At 37.5% G+C, this 18,624-nt stretch overlaps 1 pseudogene; it reads left to right on the top strand.

The window, feature by feature from the left end:
* The first annotated feature begins 4,156 nt into the window (after window positions 1–4,156).
* LOC100428111 (selenide, water dikinase 1 pseudogene) lies at window positions 4,157–5,310 on the top strand (annotated as a pseudogene).
* The last annotated feature ends 13,314 nt before the right edge of the window (window positions 5,311–18,624 follow it).

The raw sequence follows: 18,624 nt of genomic DNA on the forward strand, positions 1-18,624 counted from the left end.
ACTGCCTCTTTTTGCAGTCTCCTGGAAGGCATCTCTGCTGGCCAAAGCCTAGCTACAATTTGGAGCAATGACTCTCATTTCTGGTGACACATTAATATTGCCTGAGGAGTTTTTTTAAAAATGAAACAAATGCTGGCCCCACCCACAGAAATTCTGATCTAATTAAACTTAAAGTTGAGCCCAGGCAGCACAGCATTTTAAGCACCCAGATGATTTTATTGTGCAGCCAATGTTGTAAACTTCTAGAATTTTTTTTGAAGCAACTCAAAAAGAAAGATGTGCTTGTTGTTCTGAAATCATGTGCCAAATAGTTTGATTTATTATTGTTATGGTAATGTAAAGAGTAACTGTTGCTCTCAATCAAACCTCTCCCTTCTCCTGTATAATCCTGATTAAGAGATTAAAGAGACCAAATCATGTCAAAGATAACAACCACAAAAATCATCTTTTACCTCTCTCTTCATCATCTATCATATCTGATCTGTTACAATTTTCTGGGTTTTTTTTTTTTTTTTCTGCCATTGAGACATCTCTTCCATGTATCCTTTTTTTTTTTTTTTTCCATTCTCTTTCCCACATCCTAGCCCCAGGACTTGACAATAGAATCTTGTTTTGTTTTGTTTTTAACTCTTTATTTTGAGATCAATGTTGATTCATGTTCACTTGTATGGAATATTATAGAGAGATTCTGTATAATCTTCACCCAGTTTTCCCCAGTAGTAACATTTTACATATCTTGTACAACATCGAGAAAAATTTCTTGCTTGACATTGATGCAATCTACGGACCTTATTCAGAATTCACCAGTTTTACTTGCCTCATTTGTTATTGTTAATTTTTATAAAATTTTTGGTAAAATAGACATGCCATAAAATTTATCACCTTAACCATTAACCATTTTTAAGTTGTACAGTTCAGTAGTGTTAAGGATCTTAATTCATTTTTCTACCTGTAAATTCTCCTTTTTTTGATCCAGTCTGCACACGGTTGCCAAGATGATCTTTTAAAAATAAAAATATAAAGCTACAAAACATATTTAAAATGATCTATGAAACCCTTCATAATGTTTGTGGTTTCTGGCCCTCTAAACTCAGTGAAGTATCACCTCATCCAGCATCACATCTTGACTGGTTTATACAAAGAAGTTACATTTATTTATTACAGAGTTTGAGCACTTTTAATTTTTTTAATCACTTAGTATATTTTGAGAATCTCCATATCAGCATATACTGATTTGCTTCATTCCTTTCAACTAGTTTACAGATTGTAATTGTATGGACGTACCAACATTTATTTAACTACCAACAGACATACAGGATGTTTCCAGTGTTTTGCTATGCTAGAATGCTACAGTGAAGTTCTTTTTTGTAAGTAGAATTGTTGGGTCAAAGCTTATGTGCGTTTTTCATTTTGATAGATATTGTCGAATTTTCCTTTAAAAAGGCTGCAATTAACAAAACACACAAATACACTGTATATTACTATAATTTAAAAAATATTTTCCAAAGTGTGACTTTTAAAATTTTTGAACTACTTATTTCTGTTTGCCCACTTTTAAATGGAACTTTTGTTTATCTTATGGATTTATAAGAGTTATTTTAAATACTACGAAGACTAGTCTCTTGTCAAAATAGTTACAATATTTCTCCAAGTTTGTTTCTTGTTTTTTGACTTTTTTTATACAGGGATGTTTAAATATTAGGTTATCAAATTATGAGATATTTAGGTTTTACATTTTTCTGAAAAACTTTTCTTACTAAAAAATTGCAAAGTAATATCTCTCTTGTTTTCTAGTTTTATGATTTTATTTTTTGCATTTAAACTTTTCATCTATTTGGAATTATTTAAGGTATGAAAATAGGGTAGTAATCCAGCTTTAATTTTTCAAAATAATGACAATAATAATAATAATAATAATAATACCAACCAAGAAAATGATTAACAGCTGCTGGTTGTTTACTCTGTCCCATGCAGTATGCTAAGTGAAAATAACTAGTGAATTTTCCCAACAGTATTTATTAATGAAGCTATCCTTTCCCCTTTTGGTTTGAAATGACACCATTTTCATGTATTATAATTCCACATTAGTTTGGACAATTCTTAACCTCTACTGACACAAACTATTTTAATCACTTTACCATTCTTTTCTTAAACAGCTTAATTAATTATTTATATACCATAAAATTCACACATTTAAAGTGTGTAATTTAAAAATTGTTAGTATATGTAAATAGTTGTTAAACTGTGTCCATAGTCTAAGTTTAGAAAATTTCATGATGCCAAAAAGAAAACTTAAACCCACTAACAGTCACCCTCCATGCCCCCACACCCAAAGCAACCACTAATCTACTTTCTGTCTCTATCAATTTGCCTATTCTTGCCATGTAATATAAATGGGGTTATATAATATGTGGCCTTTTTTCTGTCTGGCTTATTTTATTTAGCATAATGCTTTTAAGGTTCACTCATGTTGTAGCATGTATCAATACTTCATTTTTTATTCCTGAAAATATATTTCATTTTATGGATATACTACATTCTATTATCCATTCATCAGTTGACAGACATTTGGATTGCTTTTACTTTTGGACTACTATGAATAATAGTGTTATGAACATCTCCATTAAGTCTTTCAGTGGACATATGTACTTCTCTTGGGTATACATCTAGGCATGAAATTGCTGGGTCATACAGTAACTGTATGTTTAACATTTGAGAATCTTTATTTAACAAAAATGGCCTCCAGCTCCATCCATGTTGCTGCAAATAACATAATTTCATTCTTTTTATGGCTGCATAATATTCCATGGTGTATATATACTACATTTTCTTCATCCAGTGAACTATTGATGGACACTTCGGTTGATTCCATGATTTTGCTATTATGAATAATGTTGCAATGAATACACAAACACAGCTCTCTTTTTGATATATATATGAATATATATATATCAAATATATAAATATATACATATTTGCAGATATATATATATATATATTTTTTTTTTTTGCCCTTTGGGTAGATACCTGGTAGTCAAATTGCTTGGTCTAATGGTAGTTCTATTTTTAGTTCTTAGGGAAATCTTCATACTACATAAGAATCTCAATTCTATTCCATTGATCCTTATACCAGCCACACTGTCTTGATTATTGTAGTTTTGTTATAAGTTTTGAAATTGGGAAGGATGAATTTTTGTGTTTCTTTTCCAAGACTGTTTGGGTTATCCTAGGTATTTTGCATTTTCATGTAAATTTTAGGGTCCATTTGTCAAATTCTGCAAAAACAAAGGAGTTGAAATTTTTATAGGGATTGTGTTTAATATATAAATCAACATGGAGCGTATTGCCATCTTAGCAATATTAAGCCTTCTAACTATGAACACTGGATTTCTTTCCATTTACTTAGTTCTTCAATTTCTTTTTCTTAATTAGAAGACTTTTTGTTTACAGAACTTTTAGGTTGACAGAAAAATTGAGTTGAAAATATAGAGCTCCCCTTATACCCCTAATATTCCCGAATTGTTTCCCCTACTATTAACATCTTGCATCAGTGTGTTACATTGGTTACAATTGATGAGCCAATGTTATATATGCTATGGATTTTGACAGGTCATTAATGTCTTTTAATAATGTTTTGTAGTTTTCCATGCATAAGTCTTACACTTATTTTATTATATTTATTCCTACATATGTTATTACTGTGATACTATTGTAAATTGATTTTTCTTAATTTCATTTTTGAACTGTTCATTGCTAGCATATGGAAATACAATTAACTGAGTTTTAATATTTACCTTATTTCCTGTAGCTTTTCTGAACACATGTATTACTTCTCATAGTTTTTTCAGTGGATTCCTAGGGAGATAATATACTTATAAGACATGTTGGGGAGAAGGTGCAGCTCCCCGCAGAATGCCTTGTGGTCCAGCCCGGCAGGTGGTGGAAACATTCTATCCCTTGCAGTGGGGCCAGGGGAAAAATGAGGTGGCCCAGGTGCCAAAGGCTGCTGCCAATGCAAGTCGCAATTTTTGAAATCAATATTTTTTTTGCATCATGTAACTGATGCCAATGCTCCTCGAATGAATCCCTAAACAACCCAGCCAACTCAGTGAGGGAAGGAAGGGACTGAGCTGTGAGGAGAGTGAACCCAAGAACCATGTCCACATGGGATTCCTTTAATCCAGAAAGTTGCTAATTGACAAGAGCTTTCAGCTAACCAGATTCACTGAACTGAAGGGCACAGGCTGCAAAGTGCCCCAAAATGTCCTGCAAAAATTGCTGGAATCTTTATAGGAGAACCACTTCCAAGAAGATGAGCAGTTTCTGGTAGCCGTTAATGTCAAAGCTTGCCATTGGAATGGATACTTGTGTCATTCCTTTGAGGCACGATGGGCTTTCCTTGGTTCAAACCACGGATTACATTTACCGATCATAGACGACCATTACATGATGGGCAGGATGGCATGTGCCAATGTCCTCAGTGACCTATACACAATGGGGGTCACAGAATGTGACAATGTGCTGATGCTCCTTGGAGTCAGTAATAAAATGACTGATAGGGAAAGGGGTAAACTGATGGGTTTTAAAGATGCAGCTGAGGAAGCAGGAACGTCTATAAGGGCTGGCCAAACAGTATTAAACCCCTGGATTGTTGTGGGAGGAGTTGCTGCCAATGTCTGCCAGCCCAGTGAATTTATCATGCCAGACAATGCAGTGCCAGGGGATGTGCCAGTGTTGACAAAACCCCTGGGGACACATGTGGCAGTGGTTGTACACCAGTGGCTGGATATTACTGGAAAACAGAATAAAATTAAATTAGTGGTCACCCAAGAACATGTAGAATTGGTCTACCAGGAGGTGATGATGAACATAAGGAGGCTCAACAAGACAACTGCAGGACTCATGCACACGTTCAATTCCCACGTGGCCACCAACATCATGGGCTTTGGGATTTGGGGTCTGGAGCAGAGCCTGGCCAAGTAGCAGAGGAACAAGGTGTCGTTTGTGATTCACAATGTCCCAGTGCTGGTCAAGATGCCTGCGGTGAGCAAAGCCTGCAGAAACATGTTCTGCCTCATGTACAGGACCTGCCAGGAGACATCAGGAGGCCTTCTGATCTGTTTACCACATGCGCAAGCAGGTCGATTCCATGCAGAGATGAAGTCCCCCAACTGTGGTGAAGGCCACCAAGCATGAAATTATTGGGATTGAAGAGAAGGGCAACCACACAGCCAGAATCATAGACAAACCCTGGATCAAGTGACCATTCAAAATGTGAATCCCACGCCTGGGGGCCACCTCTTAACCTAGACAGAAATAGCTATTTGGTTTTGTTTTTGAATAGATCTGTTTCCCTTATCATCACTTGAATTAAAGACTATAAACAACAAAATCTCATTGTGTCTACACATTGGGTGACCTTAGGTCGATTTGTAAGTGGATACAATTAATAAAATAAAATACATTGTCTTTTTTCCTGTTACATTAACTGAAGATGTACCTAATCTTGAGGCAGCTTCCGAGTTGAGAATTATTATTATCTGATACTGCTGATTTGTTTTGAATCTTTAGATATGTATCTCTTGCCACATAGGCACTTTTTAAAGGTGCTTTTACATAGCACAGACATTACCAATAGTAGTTAAATAGCAGTTGGTGTCTTTTCATTTTATGTATATTTATCATATAAGTCTGATTTTTTTTTTTAAGTGTTTTGAATGGTTTTCTGGAGAGACAGCATTGGTAAGTGGTACAGGATGGTATCCCAGTGGTAAGAGGGTTGCATGATTCCTTCCAGTCTTTGATTTTAAAAGCCTGGTCTTGTACTCCAGAGCATCTCAGACCCAGGACATTCTCCAATAGTGCATCCAGTTCAACATGAGAAGTGCTTCACTGCATGGAAAACACTTAGAAGAAGAAAAATAAATCTTACTTCTTTTTTGTAGCCTTCCTGATATTTACAGTAATACCATTAACTCTTCTTTATTGATAGCAAAAAATGGATACTTTTTGCCATGTAATTAGGTGTTCTATACTGCAACAAGGAATTGCCTTCTGAAAGGAGGTTCATATATAATACTCATTTACATTCAATATATAATTAGCTATGCAAATAATTTTAAATATAATCAATAATAAAGACTGTTCTGTGGATGGTAGTGTTTAATACATTTTATATTTTGTAGAGTGATTTCAGCCTTTTATTTGCTTAAAATCAGCAACTAGGCCGGGCGCGGTGGCTCAAGCCTGTAATCCCAGCACTTTGGGAGACCGAGGCGGGTGGATCACGAGGTCAGGAGATCGAGACTATCCTGGCTAACATGGTGAAACCCCGTCTCTACTAAAAATACAAAAAAACTAGCCGGGCGTGGTGGCGGGCGCCTGTAGTCTCAGCTACTTGGGAGGCTGAGGCGGGAGAATGGCGTGAACCCGGGAGGCGGAGCTTGCAGTGAGCCGAGATCAGGCCACTGCACTCCAGCCTGGGAGACACAGCGAGACTCCGTCTCAAAAAAAAAAAAAAAAAAAAAAAAAAAAAAATCAGCAACTATTTAGCCTAATTCTTAGCATTATTTTGTCCTTTGCACCAGCACTTTTTTATGCATGCTTTTCATGATCTGTGTTAAATATCTGCATTGCAAACATTGCAGCTTGAACTTAAACTTGTTATTCAAATAAATATTTAATTTTTAAATTGTTCTTGTATAATCAGATGCCCCTTTTAGTATTATTTTAGAAGCATTGGGAGGGTTTTGCCTAAAGTACAATTTATCTGGAAAATCTCGATTTTAGTCTTATAAAATTTTAAGTCTTTCATAGGACCTGTATTATCTTGAATTAAATTTTGTAGTTCTAGAATAAATAGGCAATCTAAAAACGTGTTATCTGGCCGGGCGCGGTGGCTCAAGCCTGTAATCCCAGCACTTTGGGAGGCCGAGACGGACGGATCACGAGGTCAGGAGATCGAGACCATCCTGGCTAACACAGTGAAACCCCGTCTCTACTAAAAATACAAAAAACTAGCCGGGCGAGGTGGCGGGCGCCTGTAGTCCCAGCTACTCCGGAGGCTGAGGCAGGAGAATGGCCTAAACCCGGGAGGCGGAGCTTGCAGTGAGCTGAGATCCGGCCACTGCACTCCAGCCCGGGCTACAGAGCAAGACTCCGTCTCAAAAAAAAAAAAAAAAAAAAACCTGTTATCTGTGTTACTTAAAGCAGAGGCTTTCTTATATTTTAACCTATTAAACAAAGAGGAGACATTCCTGTCATTAAGGACAAGGGCACTGGATCCTCAAGTTCGCATCGTCAAAAAAATAAAACGAAAACAACAATAAGCAGCACATCGTGCAAGTTTCTTATGCTTTCTGCTCGCAGGCACCAAAGCCGCACATGTAAACCAATCGACTTCTTGCCAAAGGAAGCCACCCCTGGAAAGATGAAGCTCCCTGGAGGAGGCTTTAACTTTGACACGTCCACCTCCAGAAACCAGCAGGCAGCATTTATGCATGTGTAACTGGACCTCCAGTCGTAAGTATGGTGTGCAATACAGAAGAGTCTGCTATAGAACTAAAAATAATTGGACATTTTAAAGGAATTAATACAGATGTTGGTCCTCAAAAGTTACAAACCTGTAAAATAAAGTGTTTTGGAACCCTCTGAGTAAGATAAACATAAAATAACACTTGTCACCCACTAACAGAAATAGTTGTATATCTTCCTTACTAATCCGTATTCCTAGTTGTCCTGGCTAGAACATTCCAGAAAAATGTTGAATGGAAGTGGCAATAGTAGACATCCCTGTCTTTTCCCTAATCTTAGGTGGAAAAAGCTTTCATTCCTTCTTTATTGAGTATAATGTTAGCTGTGGGTTTTTCATAGATGCCCCTTCCAGGTTGAGGAAGGTCCCAGCTATTCCTATTTTCTTAATGTTTTTATCATGAAAGAATGTTGGAGTTTGGAAATACTTTCACTGTGTTTTGTTGTTGTCTTTTTTTTTTTTTTTTTTTTTTTTTTTTTTTTTTTTTTTTTTTTTGGAGGCAGAGTCTCGTTCTATCCCGCAGGCTGGAGTGCAGTGGCATGATCTTGGCTTACTGCAGCCTCCGCCTCCTGGGTTCAAGCATTTCTCCTGCCTCAGCCACCCGAGTAGCTGCGTTACAGGCGCCTACCACTATGTCTGGCTAATTTTTGTATTTTTAGTAGAGACGGGGTTTCGCCATGTTGGCCAGGCTTGTCTCGAACTCCTGTCCTCAGCTGATCCACCCGCCTTGGCCTCCCAAAGTGCTGGGATTACAGACGTGAGCCACCACGCCCAGCCTACTGTGTCTTTTAAAACACTCATGTAGTTTTAAAACATTACTATATTAAGATGGTGTATTAATTGATTTTGGATTTTAAGCAAGCTTGAATTCGTAAGTTAAATCAAACTTGGTCATAGTCATAGTTTATGTTATGAGAGTTGGTTTGCTAGTGATTTGTGAATGAACTTTGTGTCTGTATTCATAAGACATACTGATTTGTAGTTTTTGATTCATGAAATGTTTTTGTCCAGTTTCATTTCATTAAAATTTTTTTACTTTACTTTTATTTGACAAATAATTATTGCATATATTTATGGTGTACAGTGTGATATTTTGATACATGTATACATTGTTAAATAATCAAATCAGACTTATTAACATATCTATCACCTCACATATTTATTTTGAGAGCTTTCAAAATCCACTATTTTAGAAATTTTGAAATATAAATTATTATTAACCATTGTCACTATACAATAGATTACCAGAACTTATTTATCCTGTCTCCCTGAAACTTTCCCTGAAACTTTGTAACCTTTGACCAACATCTCGGTACTCCCCATCTACTCTCCACTCCCCTCAGCCTCTTGAGGAGCCCTAATGAGTTAAAAGAAAATTGAAAAAATGGGCTTAGCTGGCAGAAACAGAAAAGGGGTAGAAAGGAGCAAATGTTCTGAGAAATGGGATCAACCACAAATAGCTCACTAGCACCCAATCATTCTGTTACAAGCAGTCAGCTCACAGTCCACCTGCACCCAAGAATTTTGTCTGCAAGCATTCAACTCCAGCAGCACAACCTTATAAAATTCCCTTTCAGCTTCTGCTGTTTGCAGACAGCCTTCTTTCTGCTGTCTTGCTTGTTGCTTTCATCTTCTTTCCTCTAATAAATCTGCCTTTCTAAACTCATTACTGTCTTGGTAAATTCTATTACAACCTACATATTGGCCTCAGGCAGTTATTGACCATGACACCTCTGGTAACCACCATTTTATTCTCTACTTTATGAGTTAGAATTTTTAGATTTTACATATAATTGAGATAATACAGTATTCATTTTTCTGTGCCTGGAGTATTTCACATAGCAAAATGTCTCAAATTCATCCATTTTTGTCACAAATGACAGAATTTTCTTCTTTCTAAAGGTCAAATAGTAATCCATTGTATATATATTACCACATTTAAAAATTCATCATCAATTAATGAGAACTCCAGTTGTTTCTACATATTGGCTATTGTACATAATGCAATAAACATAGTAAGGCAAACATCTCTTTGACGTACTGATTTTAATTCCTTTGGATATACACCTTCTTATGAGATTACTGGATGATATCATAATTCTGTTTTCAGATTATTGAGGAAACTTTATGTTTCCCATAATGGCTGGGAAATTAGTAAATTTACCTTTCCACCAACAGTGCACAAGGGTTCGCTTTTCTCTATATTCTCATCAAAACTTAAATTTCATCTGTTTCATAATATCCATTCTAAATAGTTGTGAGGTGATGAGGTGATATCTCATTGGGGTTTTTCTTTGCAATTTTCTAATTATTAGTGATATTGAGCATTTAGTCTCACGTCTGTTAGAAATTTGTATGTCTTCTTTGGAGAAATGTCTATTTACGTCCTTTGCCCGTTTTTAAAAAGGTGGTTACTTGTTTTCTTGTTATTGAGTAGTTTGAATTCCTTATATATTTTGGATATTAGCTCCTTATCTGCTTTATGATTTGCAAATATTATCTGCCAATCTGTAGGTTATCTCTCGCTGTGTTAGTTATTTCTTTGCTATGCAATAACTTTTTAGTTGGATGCAATTCCATTGGTCTATTTTGCTTTTGTTGCCTGCACTTTTGAAGTCATATACAAGAAATTATTGTCCAGACCAATGTCATGAAGCTTTTTCTCTGTTATTTTCCTAGTAGTTTTACAGTTTTGATCTTACATTTAAGTATTTAATCCATTTGAATTGATTTTTGTTTATGGCATAAGATAAGGCTCTAATTTCATTTATCGGCATGTGATATCCAGTTTTTCCAGCACCATTTATTGAAGGGACTATCTTTTCCTCAATGTGTGTTATTGGCACCTCTATTGAAAATCGGGTCATTGTAAATGTGTGGTTTTATTGCTGGGCTTTTTATCCTATTCCATTGGTCAATGTGTCTGTTTTTATGCCAGTACCACGCTGTTTTGATCAATGTAGCTTAGCTTTGACATATATTTAGAAGTGAGAAAGTCTGATGCCTCTATTTTTGTTTTGACTATTCAGGGTCATTTGTGGTTACATACAAATTTTATAAGCTTTTTTTTTTTTTGAGATGGAGTCTCGCTCTTGTTGCCCAGGCTAGGGTGCAATGGCATGATCTCGGCTCATTGCAACCTCTACCTCCCAGGTTCAAGTGATTCTCCTGTCTCAGCCTCCCAAGTAGCTGGGATTACAGGCATGCGCCACCATGTCTGGCTAATTTTTTGTATTTTTAGTAGAGGCAGGGTTTCACTATGTTTGTCAGGCTAGTCTTGAACTCCTGATCTCGTGATCCACCCGCCTTGGCCTCCCAAAGTGCTGGGATTGCAAGCGTGAGCCACTGTGCCCAGCAGAAGTTTTTTTTTTTTTATTCTGTATAGAATATGATTGAAATTTTGATAAGAATTGTCTAGATTGGTAGATTGCTTTGGGTTATGTGAACAATTCAAAATTTTTCTCTTGTTTCTCTAGTCTCTATTTCATATATTTTTGCTCTCATCTTTATTATTTCCTTCTTTCTATTAACTGTGAGCTTAGTTAGTTCTTCTTCTAGTCTCCTGAGGTAAAGCATTAGGCTGTTTGTTTGAGATATTTCTTCTTTTTTGACAAGGACACTTAGTGCTATAAATGTTCCTTTGAGAACTGTTTTTGGTCCATCTCATAAGCTGAAGTATGTTGCATTACTATTTTTGTTTGTCTAAATATGCTTTTTATGTATTTTTCCAATTTCAATTTTTAATTATCGTGGGTACATAATAGGTGTATATATTGATTGGGTACATGTGGTGTTTTGATGCAGGCACACAATGTGTAATAATCACATCCGGGTAATTGGGGTATCTAGCACCTCAAGCATTTATTACTTTTTGTGTTAGGAACATCCCAGTTTCACTCTTTTAGTTATTTTAAATATACAATAAATTATTGTTGATCATAGTCACTCTGTTGTGCTGTCAAATACTAGATTTTTGTTCATTCTATCTAACTATATTTTTGCACCCAGTATCCATGCCTGCTTTTCTTCTCCCTGCTACAATTCCCAGCATATGGTAACCATCATTCTACTTTCTATCACTATGCGTTCAAATGTTTTATTTTTTAAAGTCCACATACGAATGAGAATGTGCAAAATTTGTCTTTCTGTACCTGGTTTATTTCACTTAATATTATGTCCTACAGTTCCATCTATGTTGTTGAAAATGACAGGACTTTATTTCCTACAGTTCCATCTATGTTGTTGAAAATGACAGGACTTTATTTTCTTTTATGGCTGAATAATATTTCCTTGTGTATATGTAACACATTTGCTTTATTTGTTCATCCATTGATGAACACTTAGGTTGCTTACAAATATTGGCTATTGTAAATGGTGCTGCAATAAGCATGGGAGTGCAGATATCTCTTTGATATACTGTTTTCTTTTTTTAATTTTTTTGGATATATATTGAGCAATGGGATTATGGGATCATATGGTAGTTCTGTTTTTAGTTGAGGAAACTTCACACTGCTTTCTATAGTAGTTGTACTAATTTACATTCCTTCCAACAGTGTATGAAGGTTCCTCTTTTTCTGTATTCCCACCAACATTAATTTTTGCTTGTCTTTTGGATAAAGCCATTTTATCTTTGGTGAAATATCTCATTGTAGTTTTGATTTTCATTTCTCTGATGATTAATGATGTTGAGCATTTTTTCATACACCTGTTTTCCATTTGTATGTCTCCCTTTGAGGAATATCTACTCAGATTTTTTACCCATTTTTAAATCAGATTATTATATTTTTTTCTACAGAGTTGTTTGAGCTTTTTACATATTCTGGCTACTATTCCCCTATTAGATGAGTAGATTGCATACATTTTTCCCCTTTCTCTGGGTTGTCACTTCATTTTGCTGATTGTTTCTTCTGTTTTAAAAAAAGCGTTTAAGCTAGATGTGATCCCATTTGCCTATTTTTGCATGGATTGCCTGTGTTTTTGAGATATTACTCAAGAAATGTTTGCCTAGACCAACGTCGCGGAGAGTGTCTCCAATGTTTCCTCTTAGTACTTTCATAGTTTCTGGTCTCAGATTTAAGTCTTTAATCCAATTTGATTTCATTTTTGTAGATATCAAGAGATAAGGGTCTAGTTTCATTCTTCTGCATGTGGATATGTAATTTTTCCCAGCACCATTTATGGAAGAGACTCTCTTTTCCCCTTTATATGTTCTTGGCACATTTGTTGAAAATGAGTTTACTGTATATGTGTGGCTTATTTCTGGATTCTCTATTCTTTTTTTTAATTTTGCACATTAATTTTTTATCCTGAGACTTTGCTGAAGTTGCTTATCAGCTTAAGGAGTTTTTGGGCTGAGACAATGGGGTATCTTAAACATACAATCACTTCATCTGCAAACAGAGACAATTTGACTTCCCCTCCTCTTATTTGAATACCCTTTATTTCTTCCTCTTGCCTGATTGCCCTGGCCCAGAACTTTCAATATTATGTTGAATAGGAGTTGTGAGGGAGGGCATACTTGTCTTGTGCCGGTTATCGAAGGGAATGCGTCCAGCTTTTGTCCATTCAATATGATACTGGCTATGGGTTTCTCATAAATAGCTCTTATTATTTGAGATATGTTCCATCAATACCTAGTTTATTGAGTTTTTAGCATGAAAGAGTGTTGAATTTTGTCAAAGGCCTTTTCTGTGCCTATTGAGATAATCATGTGGGTTTTGTCATTGGTTCTGTTTATGTGATGGATTATGTGTTTTTATTTGTTGTTTTTTTATGTTGAACCCGCCTTGCATCCTAGGGATAAAGCTGACTTGATTGTGGTGGATAAGCTTTTGTATGTGATGCTGGATTTGGTTTGCCAGTAATTTATTGAGGTTTTTTGCATCGATGTTCCTCAGGGATATTGGCCTGAAATGTTCTTTTTTTGTTGTATCTCTGCCAGGTTTTGGAATCAGGATGATGCTGGCCTCATAAAATGAACTAGGGAGGAGTCCCTCTTTTTCTATTGTTTGGAATAGTTTCAGAAGGAATGGTACCAGCTCCTCTTTGTACTTCTGGCAGAATTTGGCTGTTAATCTGTCTGGTCCTGGATGCTTTTTTGTTGGTAGGCTATTAATTATTGTCTCAATTTCAGAACTTGTTATTGGTCTATTCAGGCATTCAACTTATTCCTGGTTTAGTCTTGGGAGCGTGTATGTGTACAGGAATTTATCCGTTTCTTCTAGATTTTCTAGTTTATTTGCATAGAGGTATCTATAGTATTCTCTGATGGTAGTTTGTATTTCTATGGGATCAGTGACGGTATCCCCTTTATTTTTTTTTATTGTGTCTATTTGCTTCTTCTCTTTTCTTCTTTATTAGTCTAGCTAGTGGTCCATCTATTTTGTTAATCTTAAAAGAAAAAAAACAGCTCCTGGATACATTGATTTTTTGGAAGGGTTTTCTGTATCTGTATCTCCTTCAGTTCTGCGCTGATCTTAGTTATTCCTTGTCTTCTGCTAGCTTTTGAATTTGCTCTTGCTTCTCTACTCTAGTTCTTTTAATTGTGATATTAGGGTGTTGATTTTGTATCTTTCCAGCTTTCTATTGTGGGCATTTTGTGCTACAAATTTTCCTTTTAACACTGTTTTACCTGGGTCCCAGAGATTCTGGTACATTTTGTCTTTGTTCTCATTGGTTTCAAATAAATTATTTCTGCCTTTAAAAAAAATTTACTCAGTAGTCATTCTGAGTCAATCAGGTTGTTCAATTTCCATGTAGTTGTGTGGTTTTGAGTGAGTTTCTTAATCCTGAGTTTTAATTTGGTTGCACTGTGGTCCGAGAGACTGGTTGTTATGATTTTCATTCTTTTGCATTTGCTGAGGAGTGTTTAATTTCCAATTATGTGTTCGATTTTAGAATACATGCTATGTGGTGCTGAGAAGAATGCATATTCTGTTGATTTGAGTGGAGAGTTCAGTAGATGTCTATTAAGTCCGCTTGGTCCAGAGCTGAGTTCAAGTCCTGTGTATCCTTGTTGATTTTCTCTCTCATTGATCTGACTAATATTGACAGCGGGGTGTTCAAGTCTCCCACTATTTTTGTGTGGGAGTCTAAGTCTCTTTGTAGGTCTCTAAGAACTTGTTTTATGAATCTGGGTGCTCTTGTATTGGGTGCATATATATTTGGGGTAGTTTTATCTTCTTGCTGCATTGATCTCTTTGCTATTATGCATTGCCCTTCCTTGTCTTTTTCTTTTTCTTTTTTATCTTTGTTGGTTTAAAGTCTGTTTTATCAGAGACCAGGATTGCATCCTCTGCTTTTTTTTTTCTTTCCATTTGCTTGGTTAATCTTCCTCCATCCCTTTATTTTGAGCCCATGTGTATCTTTGCATGTGAGATGAGTCTCCTGAATAGAGCACACTGATGGATCTTGACTCTCTTTCAAAGTTGCCAGTCTGTGTCTTGTAATTTGGGCACTTAGCCTGTTTACATTTAAGGTTAATATTGTTATGTGTGAATTTGATCCTGTCATCATGATGTTAACTGATTATTTTGCACATTAGTTGATGCAGTTTCTTAATAGTGTCATTGGTCTTTATATTTTGGTGTGTTTTTGCAGTGGCTCATACCAGTTTCTCTTTGTGATATTTAGTGCTTCCTTCAGGAGCTCTTGTAAGGCAGGCCTCGTGGTGACAAAATCCCTCAGCATTTGCTTGTTTGAAAATAATTTTATTTCTCCTTCGCTTATGAAGCTTAGTTTGGCTGGATATGAAATTCTGGGTTGAAAATTCTTTTCTTTAAGAATGTTGAATACTGGCCCCCACTCTCTTCTGGCTTGTAGGGCTTCTGCCGAGAGATTCGCTGTTAGTCTGATGGGCTTCCCTCTGTGGGTAACCAGACCTCTCTCTCTGGCTGCCTTTAACATTTTTTCCTTCATTTCATCCTTGGTGAATCTGATGATTGTATGTCTTTGGTTTGCTCTTCTCAAAGAGTAGCTTTGTGGTGTTCTCTGTATTTCCTGAATTTGAATGTTGGCTTGTCTTGCTAGGTTGGAGAAGTTCTCTTGGATAATATCCTGAAGAGTGTTTTCCAACGTGGTTCCATTCTCCCTGTCACTTTCAGGTTCACCAGTCTATTGTAGATTTGGTCTTTTCACATAGTCCCATATTTTTTGGAGGCTTTGTTCATTCCTTTTCATTCTTTTTTTCTCTAATCTTGTCTTCATGCCTTATTTCAGTAAGTTGATCTTAAATTTCTGGTATCCTTTCTTCCACTTGATTGATTTGGCTATAGATACTTGTATATGCTTCACAAAATTATCATGCTGTTTTTTTTTAACTCCATCAGGTTATTTCTGTTCTTCTCTAAACTGGCTATTCTAGTTAGCAGTTCCTGTAACCTTTTATCAAAGTTTTTAGCTTCCTTGCATTGGGTTAGAACATGCTCCCTTAGCTAGAGGAGTTTGTTATTCTGAAGCCTACTTCTGAAGTCTACTTCTGTCAATTTGTCAAGCTCATTCTACGTCCAATTTTGTGACCTTTCTGGAGAGGTGCTGTGATCATTTGGGGGAGAAGAGGCATTCTGGTTTTTGGAATTTTCAGCATTTTTGCACTGGGTTTTCATCTTTGTGGGTTTATCTACTTTTGATGTTTGAGGCTAATGATGTGCAGATCGGGTTTTTATGTGGGAGTCCTTAACGTTGATGTTGATGTTGTTGCTTTCTGTTCGTTGATTTTTCTTTTAGCAGTCAGCCCCCTCTTCTGCAGGTCTGCTAGTTTGCTGGAGGTCCACTCCAGATCCTGTTTGCCTGGGTATCACCAGTGGAGGCTGCAGAATAGCAAAGATTGCTGCCTGCTCCTTCCTCTGGAAGCTTCGTCCCAGAGGGGAACTGGCCTGATGCCAGCTGGAGCTCTATTGTATGAGGTATCTGTTGACCCCTGTTGGGAGATTTCTGCCAGTCAGGAGGCACGAGTGTCAGGGACCCATTTGAGGAGACAGCCTGTCCATTAGCAGAGCTGGCACACTGTGGCGGGAGAATCCCTCTTGTCAGCATCAACTGGTCTCTTCAGAGCCAGCAGGCAGGAATGATCAAATCTGCTGAAGCTGCACCAACAGCTGCCCCTTTGCCCAGGTGCTTTTGTCTGTAAGCCCCTGACTGGGGCTGTTACCTTTCCTTCAGAGATTACTTTCCCAGTGAGGAGGAATCTAAAGAAGCAGTCTGCTCCCAGCTGCTTTGAGGCACCCAGCCCAGCCCTCCCAGCCTCCTAAGCACTGTCAGGGGAAAACCGTCTACTAAAGCCTCAGTAATGGCAGACTCCCCTCTCCCCACCAAGCTCAATCTTCCCAGGTTGACTTCAGACTGATATGCTGGCAGTGAGAATTTCTAGCCAGTGGTTCTTAGCTTGCTGGGTTCCATGGGAGTGGGTCCCACTGAGGTCTTGCTCACTTGGCTCCCTGGCCTCAACCCCCTTTCCAGGGGAGTGAACGGCTCTGTCTCACTGTGGTTCCAGGTGCCACTAGGGTATGAAAAGATACTCCTGCAGGTAGCTCATGTTTGCCCAAACAGCCACTCAGTTTTATGCTGGAAACTCAGGGCCCTGGTGGTGTAGGCACATGAGAGAACCTCCTGATCTCCAGATTGCAAAAACTGTGGGAAAAGCATACTAACCCAGCAGGATAGCACAGTCCCTCATGGCTTCCCTTGGCTTGGAGAGGGAGGTCCCCGGCTCCTTGGACTTTCTGTGTGAAGCAATGCCCCACCCTGCTTCTGCTCGCCCTCCATGGGTTGGATCCACTGCCTGATCAGTCCCAATGAGATGAACTGGGTGCCTCAGTTGGAAATTCAGAAATCACCCTCCTTTTGAATTGGTTTCGCTGGAAACTGTGGACCAGAGCTGTTCCTATTTGGCCCCTTCCCTCAGCTAATTGAGTTTATATTGTGCCATTTGTCCATTCCACCAACCTGGAGGATTTGAGATGGTAGGCACAATGGAAATGTTGTATTATGGGCCAGATTTTGCAAATGGATTGAACAACTTGTCCAGTAAAATGAGTCCCACCATAACTGTGCAATTCAGAAGGAATTCCCAAACTGGAATGATTCTAACAAAATTTTCCCTATTATTAAGATGGTAGACCTCCAACAAGGATATACTTCTACTCAATGAGAAAACATACAAACTAAGACCAGCACATACTTGAAATTTTGAGATCTCGGCATGTTGATAAAATCCAAATGCCATACTTCAAAAGATCCTTTTGGCAGAGGAAAATGACCTTGGGAGCCATGTAAGGACTTGCCAGGGTTGTTTTGGGTGCATAGCAAATTGAGATTATACCTTTTGGGATACCATGGGAGATCGTTTCCAAAAGTATTGTTTTCCCCATGATATAATTTTTTCTGGGGCCCAGTGAGTCATTTCATGAGTAAACTGAAGGAAAGGGCATTGTGTACCTATGGGAACTATGGGTTTTTTGTTAGGCCCTAGCCATAATTCCTTACTTGGGGCAAAGATGCCTCCCTTTTGCTCCCAGGTTTGTTTCTCTTTAGGGGTAGATGCTTGTTGATATTGTAAAATAATGTTAGTAAGGGTATTTGTAGGACAAAATGTACATTCCCATACAGGACAGGCCGTCTTTCCTAGGGCGGCACTCTGCAATAGCATCAGCTAGATTATTTTCTTTTGCTTTTTCGGTGTTATCCTTTGAGTGCCCAGGAATTTTTATAATTGCAAGTTGCTTTGTCATCTGAATTGCTTCTAGTAACTTTGAGACTTGGTGCCCATTTTGTATGGGCTGTCTGGATGAGGTAAGAAATCCTCTCTGTTTCCACAGCGTGCTAAAATCCTGGGCTACTCTGAAAGCATATTGGCCATCGGTGTATATATTTGCCACTTTTCCTTCAGCTAATTTACAAGCTCTAGTTAATGCTATTAATTCAGCCATCTGGGCTGATTTGATTCCTTGGGGTTGGGTGCTTTCTATTATGTCTGTTATGGAAGTGATGGCGTATCCTGCCTGGTAATGTCCCTGGTTGTCACTTAAATAAGAGCCATCCATGAACCAAATTAATTCAGCATTCTTAATGGGAGTTTCCTGTAAATTTTCCGGAGG

The sequence above is a fragment of the Macaca mulatta genome, chromosome X, assembly GCF_049350105.2.
Source record: "Macaca mulatta isolate MMU2019108-1 chromosome X, T2T-MMU8v2.0, whole genome shotgun sequence".
Lineage (NCBI taxonomy): Eukaryota > Metazoa > Chordata > Mammalia > Primates > Cercopithecidae > Macaca > Macaca mulatta.